The sequence below is a fragment of the Malania oleifera genome, chromosome 8 (genome assembly GCF_029873635.1).
Source record: "Malania oleifera isolate guangnan ecotype guangnan chromosome 8, ASM2987363v1, whole genome shotgun sequence".
NCBI classification, from domain to species: Eukaryota; Viridiplantae; Streptophyta; class Magnoliopsida; order Santalales; family Ximeniaceae; genus Malania; species Malania oleifera.
The window spans coordinates 41722337-41735231 of NC_080424.1; positions in this window are offsets into that span (position 1 = coordinate 41722337).

Consider the following 12895-nt stretch of genomic DNA (forward strand, 5'->3'; position numbering starts at 1 on the left):
CTAACAATAGTTTTTATAATGTATGTTTATACATATTTAATTACGTGTACAGAATTATTGATGATTTGAAGAAAAATTATATGTTTATATGAAAAAGGACATTCTTGTGTCTTAATAACGATCTAAAGAAAACGTATAAGGAAAAGTATATATATGTATATAATTAAATATTTTTACAGTTTTAAAGTTAAAATTTTAATTTAACAGTTACAGTTTATGGTTATTAAATTTTACTGTTATAGTTGATGGTAAAAGTTTTATGCAGAAATTTTTAAATTTACATTTATTTTAAAAGTAGTTTTGAAATTATAGTATTAAATATTATTTTACGAAATTTTAAAAAGTTCATTTTGGCCACACCCTAATAATAATCTTATTTACTTACTGAGCGTTGTCTCACCCCAATCATATTTTACATTTCAGATGACTCTGAAGGGCATATAAAAAATTAGGCATAGCAAGCATGTGGGTGGGGATAGAAAAATAAGGATTTATTAAAAATATTAGTATGATGCCAGATGATTATCTATTGTGTAATTTTTCTTTTTTTGAAAATAAATTATTGTAATACGGCTAATTAGCACTCTGGTTTAATAATAATTGAGTTTATTTACTTCCGCTGTAAATCAATGGTAAAAAGTAAATATCCCAGATCCTTCAAGGTTGGGGTATTACATTTGGTATCAGAGCAATAGGTTATAGGTTCTGTAGACTTTAAGAAATAATTTTACCAGAGCATAGGCATAACCATGATGTGGGTAAGATCGAGTAAACTAGGATGTTTTCTTTTGCCTATAACTTTGATTAAACTTTAAAAATAAGGTTATGATTTTAAAATAACTCCAGTCCTTTCCCTCAGAAAGGATCCGAAGAACAACAATGTGAGTGTTGAAGGAAATGAGAATAATGTGGGGACTTGCAATGGAGAAGACATCAATGCTACTACGGTGTTGTGTGATATAGCACAAGTCATGGCAGAACTTTTGCGGAATTCCAAGGAACGGAATGGTCCACCAACCCATGAAGGTTGTACGGTGGAACAGTTCAATCGAATGCACCCTCTGACTTTTGAGGAAAAAGCTGATCCAATTGCTACAGAAGATTGGATGCAATCAATCGAAGAAATATTACGAGTCCTTCATTGCACGGATGAACAAAAGGTGTTATATGCTACCTATTAAATAACTGGTGAAGCCAAATGCTGGTGGAACTTGAAAAAGTTACTCCTAGAGGAAGGACCAAATCCAACAATCCTTATGTGGGAGCATTCTAAGGAAGTCTTCTTTGAACGATTTTTTCCCAAAACCACCAGAGATGCTAAGGCCAGGGAGTTTTTGGAGTTAAAACACGGAAATATGAACGTATAACAATATGTAGCAAAATTCATTGAATTATCCCAGTTTGCATCATATTTGGTTCTAGATGAATCAAAGAAAGCCTGAAAATTTGAAGAAGGCTTGAACTCAAGGATTTATGAAATGGTAACAGTATTCGAGCTCGAAAACTACTCAAAATTTATAAACAAAGCAACGAAGGCAGAAGAAAGTCTACAAAAGAGTGCGGAAATATCCAACTAGAGGAAGAGGCCCATGCCACAAGGGTTTCACTCTGGTAGGAATCAAGGATCTTGGAAAAGGAGCAAAAACAACAACAATAATGTGGGGCAAGGGCAAGCAATGAGAAATCCAAATAATGCACAAAGCACCCCTTGTCCAAAATGCAAAAAAATACATGAGGGGTGAGTGTCGGGCCAAATTAAGGGTCTGTTATCAGTGCGGTAAACCTAGTCACATGCAACAAGAATGCCCACAAAAGAACTCCTACAAACCAAATCAACAAAGAGGAGGCAACCAGGCACCTCGAAACAATAATCAACAGAACACCGTGACAGGTATTATTCCCATATTTTCCAAGAAAGCAGTAGTATTTTTTGATTCTAGAGTCACACACTCCTTTATATCTACAACTTATGTTAAAATATGTGGGGTAGAGACTCAGGCATTAGAAACTGAGTTATCTGTGGCTACACCAACGGGAACCTCAGTAGTATGTAGAAAAATACTTAAAGGTTACCCAATTTGTGTTGAGGAAAGAATACTACCGGCTAACTTGGTAGTATTTAGTATGCGCGGGTTTGACGTAATTCTTGGGATGGACTGGCTAGCTTCTAGCTATGCTAGTATAAATTGCTATAATAAGAAGGTGGTGTTTAGACCTCCTAGAGTCTAAGAATACAAGTTCAATGGAACTCGTTTATGCCCTTCACCACAAATATTATGGACTATCCAGGCAAAGAGATTACTCTTGAATGGATGTCAAGGGTACCTAGCATGCGTGGTGGAGGGACCAAGGGAAGAATTAAAGCTTGAGGATATCCCAATAGTAAGGGAATTCGTGGATGTATTTCCTGGGGATTTACCTGGTCTACCTCTTGACCGCGAAATCGAGTTTGTTATCGACCTACTACCAGGGATGACAACGATATCCAAAGCTCCATACAGAATGGCACCAGTAGAATTGAAAGAACTAAAGGAACAATTACAAGAGTTGCTGGACAAAGGATTCATCAAACATAGAGTGTCCCCATGGAGAGCACCTGTACTATTCGTTAAAAAGAAAGACGGATCGATAAGAATGTGTATTGATTATCAGGAAATAAATAAAGTAACAATTAAGAACAAGTACCCAATACCTCGCATAGATGACTTGTTTGATCAGCTCCAAGGAACACAAGTCTTCTCTAAAATTGACCTCCGATCAAGGTACCATCAAGTGAAAATAAAATCAGAAGATGTTCCAAAGACTGCATTCCGAACTAGATATGGTCACTATGAATTCTTAGTCATGCCATTTGGACTGACCAATGCTCCTGCTGGATTTATGGACCTTATGAATAGGGTCTTTCGTGAATATCTAGCTTTAACATGTCATATCTCTTATTCCGTAACATCAAATATACTTTAACTCAATATTTGGAGCTGACCTAAGTTCAAATCCAAAATTTGAATTTGTGTAGGTATTTGGATGAAATGTAATATAAAAAGTTTACCTTATCTGCTCAAAACTAAATTTGATACCTAAAAATCAAATAATCTCAAACAAAATAATTAAGAGTGGTTAATTTAATATAATTAAACTTAACCTATAAAATAAACAGATGTTAAAATAATATAAGCACAAATTAAGGACTCTAATATACCACAAATTGGAGATGGACCTATATAATTAGCTAGTGCATGAATCAAATGGGTCTAATATCCAATAGCTTAAACTTTTGGGTCAGGTGGTACTCACATATGTATATCTAGTCCACTTGAAGACTTTAGATTTGGTTGTAAAAGTGATATTAGAGTTGAAAGAAATTCTATGTTCTCATTCCATGGTGAAGATTTCGCAGTTCAGAGCGATGATGATAATGATGAAGATGAGGGGGCAAATATAGTAGGTGGTGATACCTGTTCAAAAGTGGTAATTAAATGTTAGGTGACTTGCAAAGGGGGATTGCAATGGACACAGGCAATGTCGGTGTGTCGCATACTAGTGATGAATCTACTTCAGCAGGTACCGTACCTTGCGATCCTAGTACGTTGAATCAACTCGGTAAACCATTTGCTAATCTTATGAGGGATGCATGAGTGCCCCTATATCCAAACTATAAAAATTTCTCAAAATTAGAGTTTCTGATAAAGTTGCTCCATGCAAGGACAATGCATGGGTTATCTCAGAGTGCATTCAACATGCATTTAAGCCTCATTAAGGCAGCATTGCCTGATGGTGAAACACTTCGGTTACACTCTAATGCATGCGTGTAGGTATGATTGTGCACTCTTTTATGGTGAACATGAAAATGCAAACGAGTGCCCATAATGTGGTGAACCGAGGTATACAACTAATCAGAAGAAGGGTAAAAAGATTCCAAAAAAAACTTTTGCAATATTGTCCATTAATCCCGCGATTACAATGATTGTATATGTGCAAAAAGCTACTACAGACATGAGATGGCATCAAGAGAAACGCCTTCAAGATGGAAACACCCTTAGCCATCTAGCGGACTCCGAAGCTTGGGCTGATTTTGGTAAAATGCATCCATGGCTTGCTAGTGATCCTCGCAACATTAGACCTAGCCTTGCTTCAGATGGGTTCAATCCTTTCGGTAACATAAACAACCCATGTAGCATGTGGCCAGTTATCATGATGTCATACAATATGCCGCCATGGCGATGTATGAAAGAACCTTTCATTTATATGTCTCTGCTCATTCCCAGACCGGGGGCACCTGGTAATGATATTGATGTTTACTTGCATCCATTAATTGACGAGTTGAAAGAATTATGGGAAAAAGGAGTGGAGACATTCGATGTGGAAACTAGGATAACATTTTGGATGCATGTACAATCTTGTGGACAATTAATGATTTCCCCGCTTACAACAACTTGTTAGGTTGGAGCACAAAAGGTTACTTAGCATGCCTAGCATGTAATAAGGATGCTGGGTCCTTATCCTTGAAGCATGACCGCAAGTTATGCTTTATGTGTCATCGTCGTTTTCTACGAACTGGACATCCTTAGAGGACTCATGGTGTCTGAAGCTTCAATGGAAAACCTGAATGAAGGTCGTAGCCAAAGTGACTAAGTGGGGAAAAGATATTAAACCAGCTAAGGTTGATCGAAAATGTGAAATTTAGGAAACCACCGACTAGTAGAAAAAGAAAACGCGCTGAGTGGGAGTTGAATTGGACAAAGAGAAGCATCTTCTTCGAGTTGCCATACTGGAAAGATATTCTACTACGCCACAACTTGGATGTCATACACATCGAAAAGAACATTTGTGAGAATTTCATTGGTACATTGCTTGATATAAATAGGAAGACAAAGGGCACCGCAAATGTTCACCGGCATATGGAAGACATAGGAATATGGCTTGAGCTAAACCTGTTTCATGATGGGGATAAAATTCTCATGCCATCAGCTTGTTACACATTTTCGAAGGATGAGAAGAATAAATTCTTCGAATGGTTGAAATCAGTGAAATTCCCAAATGGATATGCATCGAACATAGCTCGATGCATAAACACGAAAGAAAGGAAGATGCTAGGAATGAAAGTTATGACTGTCACATCCTTCTACAACAGGTTCTACCCATTTTCCTTCATGGGCACTTGACTGAAGATGTTCGCTCGGTGTTGATTGAGCTGGGAATTTTTTTCAATAATTGTGCTCTAAAAAATTGAGCGTAAACGTACTTGAACGGTTAGAGGATGACATTGTGATCATACTATGCAAGCTAAAGAAAATATTTTCGCCAGCATTCTTTGATGTCATGGTCCACCTAGCCATCCATTTACCAAGGGAGGCCATAATTGGAGGACCAGTTCAATATCATTGGATGTTTCCTATTAAAAGGTAAATTATAAAGTCGTTGTATAATGGTCACGTGATTTCCTTGTTTTTATTTTTTTTCTTTATTGTGTCTATAAGTCTATAATGCTATGTAAAATGCACAGGCTCTTGTCCACTTTGAAGGGGTGCGTGCGCAATAAGGAAAGGTCGGAAGTTTCAATCATTGAGGCAAACATTGACAGTGAATGTCTTGCATTTTACTCAATGTATCTACATGATATTGACACAATGTTCACTCGTGAGGAGTGAAATGCAGACGTTCATGCTATTAATGCCGAAGATGAAGAACCCAGGAGCTCTATATTTCGAGAAAATGTTCGCCCTCTCGGTGCACAAGTTTACAATTTCATTGATATAGACGGCCTACAAAAGACTCATTTTTACATCCTTAATAATTGTGATGAAATTGTTCCATATATTGAGTACGTGGTTCCAAACTCCTTACTTTGCATTGTATTTACATATGCATAATTATATACTTAGTTGACATAACATGTACTATTGTTGCATATAGCGAACATAAAGCTGAACTCCTGGCCCAAAATGAATGAAATGTTGAGAAAGACATAAGAAGGAATTTATTAATTGGTTTGAGAGTCGTGTAAGTAACAAATACTGCTTGAGTGAGAAGCAATGTATGTTTTCTCTATTGATGGTTTATTCTTATAAACTCCTGTTTATTTAATAGATGAAAGTCTTATATTACAATAAGGAACCAACGACAAGTAAAGATTTGTACACGTTGGCATGTGACCCCGATCAACGAGTTAACCGCTATAGCGGTTGCATTGTCAACAGGTTACGATTTCGTACAAAGTCCCTCAATTGTATAGAAGAACCGAAAATTGTAGGGTTGCGGTGCTAGGCATAGAAGGAGCTGAAGAAATTTACTACTTTGGTGTGTTGGACGATATTATAGAACTTAGCTATGGAGCCAACAGACTCATCCACCTATTCAAGTGTACCTGGTGGAACATCGGTAATAAAAAGACTGGGATAAACACCGATGCCTACTTTACTAGTGTCAATTTTAGCATGACCTAGTATCAAAATGACCCTTTTGTGCTTGCGACGCAAGAAAAACAAGTGGTTTACCTTAAAGATGCCAAATTGAAGGGTGAATGACATATGGCCCAAAAGATTCCTTCCCGAAGTTTGTACGCTATTACAGAAGTTGCAGATGGGGAGATGAGTGCTAGTGAGACTGCATTCCAAGAAGATGAGCAATCTAGCAATGCAGCAACGCAATATGCTTTAAATGTTGTCGAAGAAGGCGCCGATCCTATACCATTGCATAGGGATGGTGCCACGGCAAAACATGTAGGGACTACTGATATTACAATTAAACCTTCTGTAGACGCTCACTTCATCGACAATGAGGAAACTGATGGGGAAGATGAAACAAGAGTCGAGTACTATAGTGAGAGGAAGACACTTTAGAAAGTGAGGATAATCCCGATATTGAGGACGTATGAGGGGGTAAGCATATTATGTTTGTCACTATATATCAGACATGTGTAAATAACTTAAAATATATGTACTATGAGTCCATCTAATATTCGTACTTCTTATATTTACTTGTCTAATAATTTGAAGATATGGCACAAAGAGGTCGACGTTGGAGAGACTTCCTTTCAGGCATATGACTACATCGCATGAGGATGATTCGACATCCTCGAGATCGGCAGAGCCCGTCGGTCCTGATGTGGCAGCACCATTGTTTGAGCCATTGACACCTCAGCCAGACATGGATACCACTTATGTGACTGATATGCAGGATGAGTTGTCGACCATAACGAGCAGTGTTGGTATGGATACGATTAATTTATTTACATTTCAACTATTGATGATAGTTATTCACGTGTATGATTATAATTTTGTTCTTAATTTAACTCTGCTTTCAACATCTACATCCACGATGAAGTCAGGCCATGGTGCAGTGAAGAACATGTCGCTGAAGAAGCACTTGGAGAGGACAAAGCAGCGATTCGGATTGACATTCCTCTAGGATACACCGCCCCGTTGAACGATTGGTGCACCGCGTGGATGAGGGAGCTCGACATTATATGCCGATAGTATGCTCCATTCACAACCTTCAGTTGGCCGCAGGTAACTCAAGAGCAGTGCATGGTTCTTTATATGCGCATTTTGGTAAGTAATCCCTAAACCCTATAAAGTTCTTTTAAATTAAATGTTTTTTTACTTTTAATATACTAGCCAATTAACAATTGTCTAACATTGTAATTGTATTACCGATATATGCCGGAGGAGTTCGATATGGACATGCTCGAGGATGACCATGTGAGGAGGGTGGTCGACGTCCAATTGTGCAATAAATTTAAGAGCTATCGCTTGAAAATGAGCGATCATTTTTGAGTGATAGGAGATGAAGCAAAAGCGCGCCCATATGATAAGATATCCCAAGAGGATTGGGAGATGGTGTGTCGCCATTTCCATGACCCACGCTATCAGGTGATGTGTTTGTATTATAATCACTAATTTTTCACAATGATGTGGCTAATAAACGGTCATTACATCTTCCTTGTAGGCCATATGTGAAACAAATGCTCCTAACTGTAGCAAACTCCCTACGACGCATTATGGTGATCGAGGTTATTTGTAAATCATCGATAGGTAATTACTATATATAAAACTATCTGACTATTACATGACATAATACTAATGATGTCTTATATGATAATGTAGCATGATCCTGAGACTGGTGCAAAGGAGTCGTTGCCGGATCTTTATCTAAGAACACACCAACGACGATCGAGGGAGTGGTGCAAGGGTGTGTAGGACAGACATGTAAGTGAAACAAAAGATTTAGTTTATTACTTGATTCAAAACATCAAAGTTGTAGTCTTACTTATTATTCTTTTTTTATCATTTTCATGACTAAAATTAGGCACGGATGGTCAAGCCAAGGGATGCACCTATTTCATAGGGGAGTCAGCAAATGATACATTTTGAGATCACTTCCCAGGTGCTTGGGCAACGAGCGGGGGGCTAGGTGAAAGGTCTTGGAAGTGGATATATCGTCCCAACAACATCATCATCCATGGTTTCGGCGGCTCGTGGAGACATGGAACGAGGGCATTAAGAGGCCGAGTATCATGAGCAGGAGATGGCTTGACGAATGCAAATGGTGGAAATGGAGAACGCGTAATTGAAAGACATGATCTCCACTTTTCAAGCCCAGCTGCAAGCCATGATGGATAGGCAAGCGCATTTCGAGGAAATAATGCGCCAATCTCTACCAGATGATGCGGGTGTCTCCTCTGATTAGAAGGTATGTATGGTACTTATAGCTTAATATAGTACTTGTGCAAAAGTATTTTACGATTTTGTTTGTATTTTAATATAGCGAACTTTTCAATGATTAACGAATACTCATACTAGTTCCTCTAAAGAGCTTTATACGTTATTCTAACTTGGACACTAAAACCATTAAGTTGAGTGTAAGGGGGTGACAGTAATGGGATAATTTTTTTTTTGGGGGGGTGGGGCAGATAGCATTACATGTATTCACTAGGAAAAGTACAAATTCAAGGAAGAACTAAAGTCTCATAAAATTGCTATAAAAAAAATAACACGTAAAAGTTTGATGTGAGAATGATAGATGTCTTTCACATCCGATAATAATGCATGTGTGTGAATATATATATATATAGGGAGAGAGGGAGAGAGAGACGAATATATTTTCAATTCAAGTTTAATCCATCCATTAAATTCAATGACATGATGCATATATTTTCAATTAAAGTTTATAATTATTTGTTTTTTCATCGAATAATATTATTTTTTATCTTTCTTGTTTCGGAAAGTTCCATCAGTGTTGCACTTTTTGGATGCATCATCGTTGTGAAAGCATCCTCCTTGTGGATATGCCTATGCATCCTCTTTGCGGATTCAACCTCCTTTTTTATGCATCCTCCTTGTGGATGCATCTTCGTTTTTTATGCGGCTTCCTTTTGAATGGATGGTCGTTTTGGATGTATGCTCCTTCTAAATGCATCCTCCTTATGGATCTATCTTACTTTTGGATGTTGTCATTTTTAATTACTTGATATGGTTTCATAATGCGTACATGTTTTTTTTATTGTTATCATAGTTGTATATCTTGTTTAGTTGGGAAATTTTTATACAATAGATATTCATCTTGTATGGATGATTGCTTTACTTGTTGGATATTCTGAATTTAATGGATAGATTATATGTTGTGAATTGTTGATTGTTACATGATTGCATACTAGTCTAGAATGCCTCCTGCATGGTGGATGCAGTTGATGTGTATTGTATGCTGGTAGTGGATATAGGTTCTCGTGTGCCTTAAACTGAACTATAAATGACTTATTTGAACATATCAGGTACAAGTTTTATGTAAATGTCCAATTTATAGATGACATGCTGCCGAAATTTCATTAAAATTTTCCCAAAAAAAAGAACTATGTACAATGATAATTATGATAAAATGAATGTTAAAATATTTTTGAAATGATGAGTGAAAGTTAGGAATCATAAGAAATGAGGCAATGTAGGCTTAATTCATTTAAAGAAGCATTCATTTATATATTTTTGGTCCGATAAGCCTAAAGCATTCATTGTCGAGCCTAAATTATTGAAAATATTAGAAACACCTGGCTAAGGATTTCAAAATTTGAAAAAGGCAAAATTTGAATATATACATAACTCAGAGGGAGCATCATCTTCATAATTTTTTAAATTAAATGCTCTCATCATCTCATAACGTTCATGTCCAAATGTCAAGATGAATAACTATACTATATTGAACTTAATACTATCCACTATTCTCTGTTATTTATATTTTGAATTTAATGGATAGATTATTTGTTGTGAATTGTTGATTGCTACATGATTGCATGCTAGTTTAAAATGCCTCCTGCATGGTGGATGTAGTTGATGTGTATTGTATGATGGTAGTGGATATAGGTTGTCGTGTGCCTTAAACTAAATTATAAATTACTTATTTGAACATATCAGGTATATGTTTTATGAGAAAATGTCCAATTTACAGACGATATGCTGTCGAAATTTCGTTAAAATTTTTCAAAAAAAAAAAAAAAAACCATGTACAACGATAATTATGATAAAATGAATGTTGAAGAAATAACGATTGGATTGACATCTCCATTTGTCCTAATTAAAATATTGTGCATATAAGGTCAAATTCCACATTGGATTCATCTAACAAGTGGATAGGTAAATGTAATCTGCATATCTTTCAATGATTTTATTTGTAATTTGCATATCTTTCATATGCACATTTCCCTTCTATTCAACTTATTTTATTCATGACTAAACATGCCTAAAGGACTTTAAACACTATCACAAAAAAAGAAAAAAAGAAAAAAGAAGAAGATAAAACAACCACCATAACTAAAAGTTTCTCAATCTTAAGACAATGATTACACATATAGTTAATGAACATTATCAAATTCTCAGTGGCTAATTCAGCTGCTTTAATATTTTCTATTATTGGTGTTCTCTTCAGTTTTTCTAGTTGATTTGTTGGCTGCTCACTGTTTTTATTGCCTTGTTGGTTTCCTATTTTGGGTCTACCTACACTTTTGTATCCTCGGGCCTCTAACTTGAGCTTTTTTTTATTAATGAATTCACTCGATTTTACCTTTCAAAAAATTAAAAGGTAATACACATAATATATATAAGTAGTTGCAAGTATAGTTGTGTGTGTATCTTCTCATGGTTATTCAAAGACCCTTTCATCCCTTCGAATTTACAGGCTACCTTTCAAGTGTACAACTCAGTGGAAATATGTGAACTCAGTGTTTAGTTTTAAATACTAACATTATTTTTTTCATTATTGATATTATTACAGTAAAAATTGTGTATTATGCATGATTATGAAATCTTTGCGAATTTGTTATATCATATAATTATTTTTCTTTATTATACTGAGTGCTAGCTCTCCATTTGTATACTAATTTTTTTTAATAACTCTTAATTTGTACGGTTTGCAGCTGTCATAACATCAGCACGATGTCATGCATGCATGCACTACAGTCATCGGATGCAACTTTTGACTATTTCTTTGTAATTTTTATTGTTATTTGAACAAATGGAATTTTTATATTTTAATTTGAATCTGTACTAGTATTTGTATTTGAATTTTGAATATTTTGAAATTTTCTTTTTTATCTGAACATATGTTATTTCTTTATTTTAATTGGATTTGTATTTGAATTCAAAATTTTGAATGATTTACGAATTCTGTAGTAGTTATGGTTTCAGTTTATGTATTCGAAAATGTAATTACAAATTTTTATATAGGAATTGATGACTACAAAAAATTAGTATTAAAGGTTTTTTCATTTTTTTAATTATTAGTGAAGGATTCAAATTCATTACTAATGGTAGGGTATTAGTGACGAAGTAATAATTCGTCACTAATACCACGTCATTAGTGAAGGATACAAGTTCGACACGGATAGTAGGCTATTAGTGACGAATTTGAATCCTTCACTAATATTGTACTATTAGTGACGAATTATTACTTTGTCACTAATACCCTGCTATTAGTGACGAATTTGAATCCTTTACTAATGTCCTAGTATTAGTGACAAATTACAATTTCATCACTAATGCCCCACTATTCGTGACAAATTTGAATCCTTCACTAATGCCCTAGTATTAGTGACAAATTTGTAATTCGTCACTAATACCTAGCTATCAGTGACGAATTTGAGTTGAGCCGTTCTAGAATTTATAGTGACGGTATTAGGGTTTTAGTGACTGTTACAATCTGCCACTAATACTCTATTATTAGTGATAAAAGTTTTAAGTCATCACTAAAACTTAGTAGTAATGATATAACAACTATTTTAAAACCGTCACTAATACTCATAAATTCGTCACTAATAGTATTAGTGACGAATTTATATTAGTGACGAATTTATGAGTATTAGTGATGGATTTGATCCTTCACTAATACCTTGATTTTTTGTAGTGAGTGACGGTTCTCAAATCCATTACTAATAATTGGCAAATAGTGACGAATAAATAAATTCGTCACTAATACACTGAAACAAATTTTTTTTATTTATTTCTAAATACGAGAAGTATTAGTGACGGTTCTCAAATCTGTCACTAATACTGGGCAATAGTGATGAATATATAAATTCATCACTAATATTCTGAAACAAAAATTTTTATTTATTTTTAAAATAATAGTAGTGACGGTTATTTATTTGTCACTAATAAATATCTTTTAGTAACGGATCTTGTTCGTCACTAATACTATACAAATCGTCGCAAATATTTTCTTGAGATAATTTCTGCATGAAAAACTATTTCCTGCGATTTTTTTATTTATTTTTAGTGACGAAATTATTAGTGACAGATTCAATTTCGTCACAAATAATTCTGTATTAGTGATAGTTCTCAAATCTGTCACCAATACCCTCCTTTAGTGACGAAATTGAATCCGTCACTAATAATTTTGTCACTAAAAACTA